Source organism: Delphinus delphis, chromosome 17 (genome assembly GCF_949987515.2).
Source record: "Delphinus delphis chromosome 17, mDelDel1.2, whole genome shotgun sequence".
NCBI classification, from domain to species: domain Eukaryota; kingdom Metazoa; phylum Chordata; class Mammalia; order Artiodactyla; family Delphinidae; genus Delphinus; species Delphinus delphis.
The window spans coordinates 66862948-66876470 of NC_082699.1; the positions used below are offsets into that span (position 1 = coordinate 66862948).

At 38.3% G+C, this 13523-nt stretch overlaps 1 protein-coding gene across 1 annotated transcript in view; it reads right to left on the bottom strand.

The window, feature by feature from the left end:
* Positions 1–3402: 3402 nt before the first annotated feature.
* LRATD2 (LRAT domain containing 2) overlaps positions 3403–13523 on the bottom strand; it is a 322259-nt gene continuing 312138 nt past the window's right edge. The window contains exon 7 of the transcript XR_009516651.1: positions 3403–3512. The gene's annotated coding sequence lies outside the window, so the exon portion shown is untranslated. The remainder of the gene's footprint in view (positions 3513–13523) is intronic.

Here is a 13523-nt window from a genome sequence, read left to right on the forward strand (position 1 = left end):
CTACAACCCCTCTCACCTTTCATCCCTTGGAATAGCCAGAAATCTCATATTAATTTGATTAATTATAACTTTACCTCCTTTCCAAATCTGTCAAAATCTTCTTCATTAATCAGCACCCAATATAAATACACTCAGATTCATTTATCTGTGCTTCTACAGCTCTTGGTTATTATTCCCATTATAATACTTACCACCAATTAATTGATTACTTTATATATGCAATTGACACCTCCACTAGATTATGTGTTACTCGAGAGCAGAGATTCTGTCTGGCTCATCTTTTATCTCCAATGGCAGGTGTGGAGAAGGCACTCAGGAAACATTTACTGAATTGCATTGAATTCCTTCCGAAAGCAAAGTGCTGGGTAAATCCCACTTAATTACAGGATCCTGGAGACACCTTAGCTAAACTGCTTATAGATCCATAATGCAGAATGCTAACTTTCTGATTAATGGTGTTTTCCAACCATTCATCTCATCTTTCTATTTATCCCTTGCTGTACTGTGCTCTCTTGACTTCCACATTATGCAGAGTGCATGCTACCTTGTTGTGTTCCCAGTGAATTCTCATAAATAGGACATACCTCACCAGTTTCTGGCTTTCCAGAACTAACCCTTTTCTGCAAACCTGATGGGCTGTATCACATTCAAATATTTGTATGAACACATCATTCACCTGTCCCTTCAAAGTCTAATTGGTACTAATTGGCAAATAAATCAAACTGAATTTTCCATTAAACATGCTTTCGTCAGTGTCAGTATTTACTTGTTTGAATTTAGTAGAGGAAAACAGGAACAAGAAACATTAGCAACTATTTTTCCTCTTGTTTAAGATGAAAATAAATAAGCATTTGTTAACACGGAGGGGGAAGTGTTTTGTAAATTTTTAAAATAATAACATATCCTGATATTGTATGAAGGGAAGAACCCAAGACTGAAAGTAGGAGATAATACTAACATAGCTACTATTAAATATTATGTGTCAGACAATATAATAAATTATTTCTGAGCCCACAATATTGCATGGCAAGTGATTTTCTCCATTTTCCAGACTAGGAAAATGATTTTTATAAGAATTAAATAACTTGACCAAAATCACAGAGATAATTTGTAAACTAGGCCTTAAATCTTAGTCAGTCTTTCAAAAAGAGTCATGTACCAAAATGTTCATTGCAGCTCTATTTACAATAGCCCGGAGATGGAAACAACCTAAGTGCCCATCATCGGATGAATGGATAAAGAAGATGTGGCACATATATACAATGGAATATTACTCAGCCATAAAAAGAAACAAAATTGAGCTATTTGTAATGAGGTGGATAGACCTAGAGTCTGTCATACAGAGTGAAGTAAGTCAGAAAGAGAAAGACAAATACCGTATGCTAACACATATATATGGAATTTAAGAAAAAAAAATGTCATGAAGAACCTAGGGGTAAGACAGGAATAAAGATACAGACCTACTAGAGAATGGACTTGAGGATATGGGGAGGGGGAAGGGTAAGCTGTGACAAAGCGAGAGAGTTGCATGGACATATATACACTACCAAACGTAAGGTAGATAGCTAGTGGGAAGCAGCCGCATAGCACAGGGAGATCAGCTCGGTGTTTTGTGACCACCTAGAGGGGTGGGATAGGGAGGGTGGCAGGGAGACGCAAGAGGGAGGAGATACGGGAACATATGTATATGTATAACTGATTCATTTTGTTGTAAAGCAGAAACTAACATACCATTGTAAAGCAATTATACTCTAATAAAGATGTAAAAAAAAAAAAAATCTTGGTCAGTCTGACTTCAAAGTTCAAGCTTTATTTCCTTCTCTCTGCAGCATTCTGGACCTCATTTGTCCTTACAATGGATTGTGTTATGGATAGCAATTCTTTATCTCACCCTGTTTTCATACTCTAGTCCCTTGGCTTTGGGCTAAACTGTGAAACTGGCGTTGGCCAACAGAATTAGGTAGGAGTTCTAGTTCTAAGCCTGGGCCCTAAGAAGCTGGAAAATAGTCAGCTGTGTAAATGTGACTTTCACTTAATTTCTCTGGGTCCATTTTCTTCAGCTAGAAGGACCTAACTAGATAATATCTGTTTTTCCTCTTACCTTCTACAGTTCTATGTTCCTACATCCAAAAGTTATTTGAGGCAAGTTTGACTTAAAGCACATCTGGAATTTGATGATGATGAGAATGGTGATGAGGACTGTGATGATATATACCAAGAGCTTCAACACCAATAGATGAAGCGAGGAGACAGTTTTGCCAAGAACCAGAACTCGATGATTGCTGCAAGTGAGCATGAAATTTAGCTTTGCAAACTTTGAGGTAAGGTGGCAGAGTAAATCTGGGTCACACATCTTACTTCCTATTACCGAGCAAAACCACCACCACCACCAAAACAGTAAGTGTCAGCAAAAAATCTACCAGCAGCAAATAAGCAAGAAACTAGATATAATGTTAGGCTCACAGAGAGCAGAAATGGACGCAAACAAGCCACTGAATATTCATGACAGCTCCCGTTCCCGATCCTGGCGCTCAGAAGTGGTGCCGGGACACAGGCAGAAATCTTCGGGGTAACAGGAACTCTGGGAAGTCTCACCAATACCCCTTAACCTGAGGTTATTAGCAGGCAGGCCGAGGAAACACATTTTTTTTCAAATCCGTAGGATTAAAAGCTCTATTTATCCTTGTAGATTTCAAGAGCTCAGCAGAGGTTCTCTTTCTCTATATAATCTATATCTATATATATCTATATATATAGAGAGAGATATGGTTTATATATACATATAAATTTAAAATATAAACCATATATATAAAAATATAAACCATATATATAAATATAAAATAAAAATATAAACCATATATATAAAATATAAACCATATATATATATAAATATATATATATTTTAGGAGATAAAGTGTGGAGTGAGGGAGGTCAGATGCACAAGTGACCAAGGTCAAAGCAGACAAAGAAAGTACAGGAAGTGCTTGGATTTGACCACAGAGGGAAGTGGAAGGTGAAAGTTTACATATATAGTGGAGTTTGCCAGGGAAGGTTTCATAGATATTGGTTTCTTGTCTCTGCAGTCTTTCATGTGTGACTTTATGAGATGTAGGTGTATGTATGAATGTGTTCAAATAAGTTTAACAGGTACTTCCACATTTTTCATCACCACTACCACCAAACTACACATAGGTACATACACACCACATACCACACAAACACACAACACACTACACACCACACACCACACACAGTTCTACTGCAAAATAACTGGCACAAGTATCTTAGAGTGTCTATAGACACGCCATCTGTGGTTTCCAGGGGCTGCTCCTCTAGGCATTCCAGTTTTGTGTTTCTTTCAGACAAAATCAAAGAAACGTTCATCTGTTTCTCTGCTTACCCAATGTCTCCATCATGATGCTCTGTTTTGCTTTCTGCATCTGAATCAATCTATTTTGCCTCAGGGAACAGCCTTCTGTATTAATTCCCTGGTTCCACCATTGTCAAAGAGCCTGTGTGAAGTGGAATTGACAAAGTTATCGTATTTCATGTCATTTTATTATTGAGGGTTTCTTTGTCACTAATATCACCCTCACTCTTTTTGCAGACCTTCTCAGAGTCACTTTCTTCCCAAGTCTGGATTCAAACTGACATTTGAATGTCAATAGTTCAATGCCTGATTGAATTATTTAAATAAACTCAATTTTTAGCTTGCTTTTACTAAAATCACTCTTAATAACTACTATTATCTCTTATAATTACAATAATCACTTTGGCTCAGAGTCACTCACACAACATTAGCCTTCAGTCCAATAAACCTTGGCAGTTGTATTTGGTGGAAGGTCTAGGGTATTTTTAGTAAGAAAATAGCTGTCATGGCTGGATCTGGTGGATCAGAGCTGTATTGAGAGATCCGGAAGGCTTATGTCTTCCCGAGGTAATAAAATTAAAGGTTTAAAGCAACCCTGGCTAGATCTTAAGATTGGGAGATAGTATTAAAAAAGAAAAACTTTAATTTTATAGTCTGGAATGTCAGACTATTTAAACCCATCTCTGCCACCTACAGGCCTTGTGTTCTTAGGCAAGCTATTTAAAGTTTCTAGGTCTCAATATCCCCATCTGTAAAATGAGTATAACAAAACGCTTATCCTCACAACGGTTTCAGTGGTTTCCATTCTGATGGATCTGTAACCTACCGCTTCTTAAATTTTTTTTTACCACTTGTTAAATGGTTTGGCTTTAACCATAAAATAACCATATCGTATGGGTTTTGTGTGAAGATTAAACAGGTAACCAATGTAAAGCACATAGAAAACACTTAGAAATATTGGACACTGTTATAATTATTACTTTTCATTTTTATCATTATTTCTCAAGGGTCAGAGAGCTTTCATCTGGGTCATAGATGTTATCTCATAAAATCCTATGTTAACTATTAAAATCATGATTATTATCGCATTTTACAGGTGAGAAGACCGTGACTCCAAGTGGGCGAATGCACTGCCAGCGTTACAGAGCTAACAAGTGGCAAAGGTGGGATTGGAACCCTGGTCTGGCTCTCACACCTTTTTTCTATACTATATTACTTTGGACCAGAGACAGCATTTATAAAACCCAGAGGAAAGCATTTGGGGTCAGAACATCCACAATAGTAACAATTATGGGTGCCAGAAAATGGGACTGAAAAAGCCCTGGCCAGAAATCACATCACACCGACACCCGCAATGGACTCTTGCAGTTCTTTGTTTTAATTAAAGAGTAGGCTCTTAAATTCCATAGGTTCAGGGCTAGTCCTGGGAGCAGAGGTTGCAGAAGAGAGAACGAGTAGTCTCAACTTCATAGATACGTGTGAGACACAAGGAAGAGTAAAGCAATTAAAACCTGCAGCTTTCTCTTGTTTAAGAGTCATAGTAGATGCTGTGATGTGTCACCAGATCCCTCCCTTCAGGACCAAAATAAACTATTCCCCCCTGCTGCTGGCTCTCGCTGACAGCTCTCCCTGCATCCCCCTCTGAGCACTGCCACCAGCTGAAAAAAGCCCACTTGTCCAAGGTCAGTCCCCTTCCAGGACACAGCCTACATCCAATGACTGTCAATGCAGAGGTATAAAGGGCTATTCCTCTTGCCTCAATGTGGGGCAACTCTGTAGGGCCACCCAGCTCCAGAACCCCCTACCCGCCTCCCTGTGAAATCAGCTGAGGTTCTGACTACATATCTTTCAACTTGCCTGTCTGCCTTCACTTTGTCACAGGTATTCACCCTAACAGCACTACCCAGTGAATTTCCTGCATACAAATCAATGCCTCAGTCTATTTCCCAGGAAACCTGAATTGCAATATGCAGTAAAGCACGCATTTTTGTCGTGGCAGCCAACTCCAGTTACTCTCTGTATTTCTGAGGAAGTTCTAATGATTCGTCAAATATTTACTGTAGCATCAAGTAAATACAGCAGGACATGGTAAATATCAGGAGTGCTTTCATAAGCACCAGAATGGAAACATTTTATTGATTTCCAAGGAGCAATTTAGCTGTTGTCAGAGGCTAAGTCAGTGGTCCAGAAAAGAGATCCAGGTCTGCGTGAGCACATCCATTAACATTACTTTATCTCCGGGGTCTTGAATGTGCAGGGCAGCATGGAAAAATCTTAATTACCGCTAAACAAATGGTGAAATGCTATCCTTCTGCTCAGTGTTTCAGAAGCTTCTTCCTCTCAATTTGTTCATGTCTGTACAGGCCCCAGAGGATTCCCTTTGGAGTTGAGTCATTATGGCCACAGGGTTGCCTTCCAGGTGCTAAGGCAGCAAGAGAACATTCCTGAACCTCTTCTGGGTATGGAGATCTCATGGTACATTATTGCATTTCTTAGGGGTATGGTGTATGAAGGGCAGAGCACAACCATCTCAGGGTTTGGGAACATGGATGATGTGTCATCATTATTTCTACATCTCTGATCAAATTCCCTCACCTCCAGTCATTACCAACAACCTTCTTCAAATATGGCTTCCATTCTTCTAAGTCTTCTCCCATCTTTTGCCCTGAAAATCCTACAGGCACTTTAAGGCTTGAAGAAATGTGACCCACAGTGCCATCTAGTCACAATCGATTACTTCTATAACTTCTATTCTAATAAATTTAAACTTTTTCAAAAAGCGATTAACTTTTGTACATGTTCATAATCTTAGATATAAGAATTTAACCTCTGAAATTCTATCCTAAGGGAATAATCCAAAATGTACATACAAATTTTTCAGTATAAAGATATATAAAATTCCTAGGTATGACCATCAAAAACAAGTCTTTGTTTTCCTTTTATGCTCTGTCTTCTTTCAGTAGGATTTAAGCTCCATCAGGGCAAGGATCATGTCTGGTCTCTTCAATTCTATATCTCTGGTTTCTAAAACAGTGCTTAGCACATGGTAAATGTTCAATCAATATTTAATGAATGAATAAATGAATTTCCAAATGTGCAGAAAGTAGCTAAAAAAAGCAATTGTGTCTAGATATAATGACGGTTTGATAAAAGGAGAACACTAATGTATTTCTGGTTGGAAAGAATTACCATTGTAAAGATGCCAAATTCTCTAATAATCTATGAATTTATAGCATTTCCACTCAGAAATTGACATCTTGTTTTGGAAGTTAAAAAAATTCTTGTAAAATTCAGCTGGAAGAAAAGAATAAAATAGCCCTTTTCTTTTTAAGAGAAATAGAAGAGGTTTTGTCCTGCCAAATGTATACACATACACACACACACACACACACGCACACACAAACACACAGACAGGCACACACAGAGTAATCACAATGGTGTATGGAAAGAATACTTTGCCTGGTGACAGAACAGCTTCGATTCTGTAAGGTATGAAAACACGAAATGTCTTCTTCCCACACTTACTGTTAACTGCTCTGTTGAACCTTCCTTCCCCACTGGTTAGCAGCCACTTTAAGCATTATGATTATTAAAACAATCTATATTCAGTCCAGGCTATTCTAAAGCTTTAACTGCAAAATCCTACTCTCCACCCTCCGTTTGGTATAGACTTAACTTGTGGCTTAAGGGTCCCTAAGAGGCAGAGACACGACTGAAGTTTTCTCTCATGTGCCCTTCCCCTCCCAGTACACTACTGAAATCCATACTGGGAAACTGATATACTCGTATTTTCTGTGGAAATTTCAACTGTTACTAAAGAAGTTAGTAAACTCCCAATGAATCTATTGTACATCCAGGCCTAACAGCTACATTCTTGGTGACTCTGAATGGTGATTCCTTTATGTGAGTGCAGGTTGGGCCTTTTAGCACTTTTCTGAAGGTATGGGATGCAACATTAACTCCATTTTTAAAAATTCAAGTGTGAAGGGGATAAAAGGAATGACGTTAAGTTATAAGCATTTACCATCTTCTCTCTCCCACTTCTCCCAAAGGAGAGAGACGTATTATTTGTTAGGTCAATTCTGGATCCTCCTTTATTTATACAAGAATCAGGGCAAAAGGCAAAGGATAACACAAAAGAAAAGAAAATAATAAACGATCTGAGCCAGAGAGGCAGCGAGACAAGCCTGGGGAGGATGGAAGTTTTTGAGGTGCATGTACTGGGGAAACAAGAGATTCAAGGCAACTGCGGAGTGAAAGAGAAATTGAAAGGAAGTGATATATGGGGGAAGGGGATTTTTTAAGGAGTTTCGTTTGCTTCCAACAATGTATCCACTCCTTTTGAAACTTCTGCTTTTTTTGAGACACACTACATTAAATATTGTTTTTTAATTATTTTTAGTTGCCGGACCATATATTTTTATATGACTTTGTGCAGCACTGGTTGCAAAGCAGTTGGGTTGTACAGGCTACCTGAATTCTTTCACCTACCAAACATGCCATCTGTGCTTTCTGGTGAAGAAGAATCATTCCAAATGCTTATGATGATGCCCTGATGTTCATATAGTAAAACAATGATCTCAGAATGGATGCTCTGGTGGTTCCCCCAAATTTCCCTAAAGCAAATATTTCATTGAAATTATTTTCATTCTAAACGAACCTAAATTTTTCCTCAGAAATCCTAGGTTCACATTTCAGCTTTACTTTGCTAACTGAACAACAAAACTGTGACCGTTTTGAAGTCAGGAAAGATGCATTATCATCTTCTTACATTGCCAGAGTTTCAGCAATTGGCCACCCAGGGCACATAGTAAACATTCAGTATAAATGAATAAGTGTGTAAGGATTCAGCCATTTCCAAATCTTCTAAATGTCTTCATAAAGTCCTGGATTAAAGAGTCTTTCTGGTATCATTATGAATCAACTCCTGAAGAATTTAATTACCTATAACTTTGGCAGGCATGACTCTTCCTTAAGATGGCATCTCAGGTAAAGAGCTGCACTCCCCACCCAGTAGAACGCTGCCTTAAATAAGGCTAAATATTTTGAGTTTGCTTAAATACATGAAGAAATGAAAGAAGAAATAGAAAAAAAGATACAGAAAGAGAGAAAGGAAATAAGAGGAGAATTTAAGGCAATTCTTTTTTTTTTTTTTTTTTTTTTGCGGTACGCGGGCCTCTCACTGTTGTGGCCTCTCCCGTTGCGGAGCACAGGCTCCGGACGCGCAGGCTCAGCGGCCGTGGCTCACGGGCCCAGCCACTCCGCGGCATGTGGGATCTTCCCGGACTGGGGCACGAACCCGTGTCCCCTGCATCGGCAGGCGGACTCTCAGCCACTGCGCCACCAGGGAAGCCCTAAGGCAATTCTTTAGGGAAAAAAATCTGTTACAATAACTCTTTGACTGAAATAACCAATCAATATGTCCAAGAAGCCTGAAAATATTTTTTCCATGTTGGAACATCTCTAGATGTTTTGGGTTAACTGTTTAAATATAAGAAATAAGTAATACACAGACTTCGCCATACTTACACATCTCCTTTTATCACCATGGTTACTCTTATTTAAATTTATCAGCATTGATGGACACTTAGTAATGCACTTATATTGAAGAGGCTAGGTGGGTTTGCGCAGTGTGATGACTGCTAAGTTATTTTTTTCCCAGATGATCGAAGTGTCACCTGTTTTTCCCTTTTCCCTTTTACTTATAAAGGGAAACACACCAAGTGCCTTCTGAAGCTTCCTCTTCATCCTAAAGGAGCTTCACAGTAATGTTCTTTCATCATTAATTGCTGGGTATTCTGAAATGTTTTCTCCCCTGAAGTCATATGTCACAAGTTTCTGATGTTTTGTCTAATCTCTCTCTCTCTCTCCCTCTCTCTCTCTCTCCGCATTCTGGTTCTCTGGAGACAAGAGTCATGGAAATGTTTTTGGATAGATAAAAATGCATTCATTCCTCAGTCTCCACTGACCCTGTTATTCAAAGAGTCAATATCTGTAAGGATGGCAGGCGCATTAACCAAAACAAGTATTTTTCTTCTCCAAGTATTGTAATTATTGATGCTTTGGACTTTTCCTGCTACATCCATCATCCTAAGGTTATCCTTGAAAAAGTATTGCCTGAGTCTAGAGCTCTTAAGTCAACATGAATGATAATAGAAAGCATTTATTAAACACCATTGAGCACTTACTCTTCTAAAAGATTTTTTTGGTAAAAACTTTTACAACCCCCAGCGGCATCCCTTAGACACCTACTGACTTAAAAATGCCACAGCCAAAATCCTTAATGTGGAAGCTCAGTCTCATTTGGGAATGGCCCTGTGCCATGGGTATACACCCAACACAGTGGACTTTCTTCTTGATTTAAACTCCTAGTCTCACTCTAGCATATTGGAAAGGACAGATGCTAAAAGAAGAGAAAGCAGAGTTTGTGAACTTGGAGAGAACAGTGAGAGAACCCCAGAATGAGGCAGGGTTTAAGCAACAGAGTCCAGAAATTTTTGTTGTATACCAGGAAGCATGCTAGAAGCTTGGAACCCCAAGAAAGGAAAATCAGACCTCTCGGATAACCTGGAAAAACACAAATAAGGATCAATCACAAGAGTGACAGAAGCTAGAAGTTCAGACTATTGCTTTGGGGCTGATGTCACAATCAGAAAACACCTAGGTAGACTGTGCCATTTCCCTTGCAGAAACTTTGTGCTCTAGTTCCTAGATGCAGACAGACTAAGTATATTGCCAAATCTAATCCAATTGACCAGTGGTAGACTCGACATTCAGACTTCCAAGACTATCTATGTTTTCTATCATGCTGGTTGGGGACAGACTATGAACGTCCTTGAATGCTATGTTGAAAGCATTTTGACATTATTCAGTAGGCAACAGGGAGCCACTGACATTTTTTGAGCAACAGACTGACATATTGTCGTCTATGGGCAATCTCTTTTCAACTAATAAATGTGGTTTGTTTTTGTCTGGTGAGGAGAAGTCTACTGAGGTGAATCTTCTCAAATCCTTTTTAGGAAGAGGGGGAAAATAAATGTATAAAGAATAAAATAGACAAAAAGCAAAAAAACCCCAAATAAATACATAAAGTATGTTTCCAGTAGAACAAAAAAAAACAAAAACAAAAACCAGAGAAACAGGAAGCATGAGTCACATAAATCATAACCAACCAGAGTTCCAAGTAATTTTTTCCTTACAAAAGTTCTTGATACATGGTCAATATATGTTAATTGGTATATTATTTTGTAGTTATTTTCCCTTATTCTCTAGTTTTGCTCTTCTAAGTGATTTCACCATCCAATTTATAATTGTAGCATGCAAGAATGTATACATAATAATTTTTTCTTACAGCAGGAGAATGGAGTACAAAGGTCTTGTTTCAGACAGCTAAGTGATTTACAGTAAGGCTTACTAGATGATTCTGAAAACATAATTCAGATCCCCTGAGCTTTCTGCTTTTTTAAAGTTAACAGTTACTGGTAGAAAGGAACATTAGATTTGAAAAATAACACACACAGTATAAAAAAGACATAGTCAATTGACTCTGCTAGGTACCAAAGTTTACATTTATTTTTTCTGCAATGCTAAAAATTCAGCATTCCATTAACACTACATTTTTTAAAAATCTCTCTTTTTTTTTCATTTTATCTTTTCTGCCTTTGTTGAAAGCTCCCTCTCATCCTGCTGATTTCTGACAACTTGTTGGAAGGTAATGATAACACATATTCTCCTCTGAGCCATATTACAGCAGCGCTTCCTGACAACCCTGTCTCAGGCTGAACAAATTATTTGCACCCTGCCTGATTTGTTTCCATGTTTGTAATTCAACTACAATTTGTTCCTTCCCATGGCCAAATGAAAATGTGGTCATCAGATGCAAACCTTCCTGTTTGAGCATCACAAATAATACGTTTCTAGAGTGCAACACATAAATATTTTACTAACCACAATATAGGTTTTAGGAAATGGCAGAATGAAAGTGGTAGAGAAAATATTTCCTATAATTCATTTTTACAGTATTTAGAGGCCATTTTATGGCTTGGTGCATTCATTAGGCTCTTTAAGAAAGTGTTTCTCATCCAAAGAATCTAAAAATATGTGTAATCTAAATTTAGTAATCTAAAGATGTGTGCTTCTCAATTCCTTGACATATCAGGTTTAAATTTTCTTTCTGGTTGAATTGGGATGTAATATATCAGCAAGTATTCCCAGGCCTGATTTTAATTCATTCACTGCCTTTTTTTTTTTTTTCCTACATAGCATCCTTACCTCCCAGGCAAATGAAGAGACACTGTAGAATAATGAAGTTTATACTGAAGATAAATTATTCTCACTCCTACTGGGCCAGTCACCTGAAACTACAAGAGAGAAAAAAATAGGTGGAGATTTGGGGAAGAGGGGTTGGCAATGAGAGCAGTACCATAAACAAAATTCTTCTCTTCTCCAAGTTTAAAGAATTTTGCTTAAAAATATATTCCCTTTGGCCTGAAAACCTATTTCCCATATCCTGTAGTTTCTGTTCCGTAGGTGTCCTGAAAATAATTGGCTATTTAAAGAACCTAAAAAAATTGCCCATCACAGAGCCAACCGCCTCTTGGTACTTTCCCTCTGAGACTCTTATTAATTGTTAATCAGCTAGCTGCTGTTTCAGGTCTTTAGGACTCCTGCAAGTAAAGGAAAATGCCATGTGGGTGGCAGAGGAGGAGAGAGTAAACAAACGCAGAGGGAACCGGGCTCTTCAGAACTCAGACAAAGGCTGGTGTGGCTTCAGCAAAGACGGAGTTAAAGCTGTTTTAGAGGAGAAAACCACTCCCTCGGCTGGACCAGATGTGGGAATTAGAAGCCCATTTCCCTCTAGCTGCTTGACTAGTACAGATTACACGCACTCCTTGACCTTTATTTCCATAGATGAATGCTATTTCTGGGCTTTTGCTCGAAGAAGGGCATAATGACCTGATTCTCTAGGAATATCTCTTCTAATTCTTCTGCTTTTTCTCATAGATGCCTAAATCCTACCCTTGTCTCCAACCTCTCTCATTCTCTCTCTCCCTCCTTCCCCACCCCACTGCCTTGCTCTCCCTCCAGTGTTTTGGGGCTAATTTCTCACATGATTTTCTATTTGGGTCAACTGTAAGTCCAGTCTGTGAGAAAGAATTTGTTATAATTTATATCATGATAAACAACAACCTCATGTAAAGTTGTTCAAATAGAGTAATAACTAAATATTTCTTCCTACCACCCAGTGACCCCAAAGCATATCTGATACCTTGATCTCAACGTTTTGTTTATTTATTGGCATAGGGATTGCAAACATCGCAGATTTGTAAATTGCAGGAGTTAAACGTTGGTTAGACAAATCACTGGGGGAAGGGGTTATTTGACTTGGTCTTCAGTTCACAGTGTATCTCTGACCACAGGGAAGTCCTATCTCCTAGAGTTGGGAAGAGCAAAATTTCCTTGAGTTGAGGAAAGTGGATTGCTAAGGCTTTCTAAAGTGCAACCATTCATAATATCCCAAAGATCATCTTGTTAGCTGACCTAGAGATATCAGTTATGATTTTGTTCCCACATAATGAAGTGAGGAGTGGTGAGGTAAGAGAAGAAAGGGGTGGAAGGGGAGAGGTATAAAAGGAGAGTGGAGAAAGAATTACACACACACACACCACACACACACACACACACACACACACACACACACACGACTGAGTGACATAAGTTGTATTTTATTTTCTATTAGGGTAAAGACCCTCCCCACATAAGTAGGGAAAAGGTTTTCTTGATTATTATTATCCTCAAATATTATACCTTCCTTCCTTCTTGTATCATAACAGATTAAATCAGCTGGCAACTGCTACATGATAGATGACAGAAAGGGGATACAAGTGGTTCTGAATCATCTAGCTTAAAACCATCTGATGACTTCAAGTTCAGGCAAAGTAATAACTGCATTCCATTCCAATATCTGAGAACACTCAGCCACTAAATTTGATGCTACCCATGGCTGATAGTAATGTGTGATGAATTAATGATTGGTTGATTAGATGAGTGAACAATAGCCTTGAATCAAGAATAAAATTCTAAATTTAAAATTTTAATTTCTCCTAACATGTAGTAAGTATATAATACACTTATAAAAGTTTGCTGGAAGACT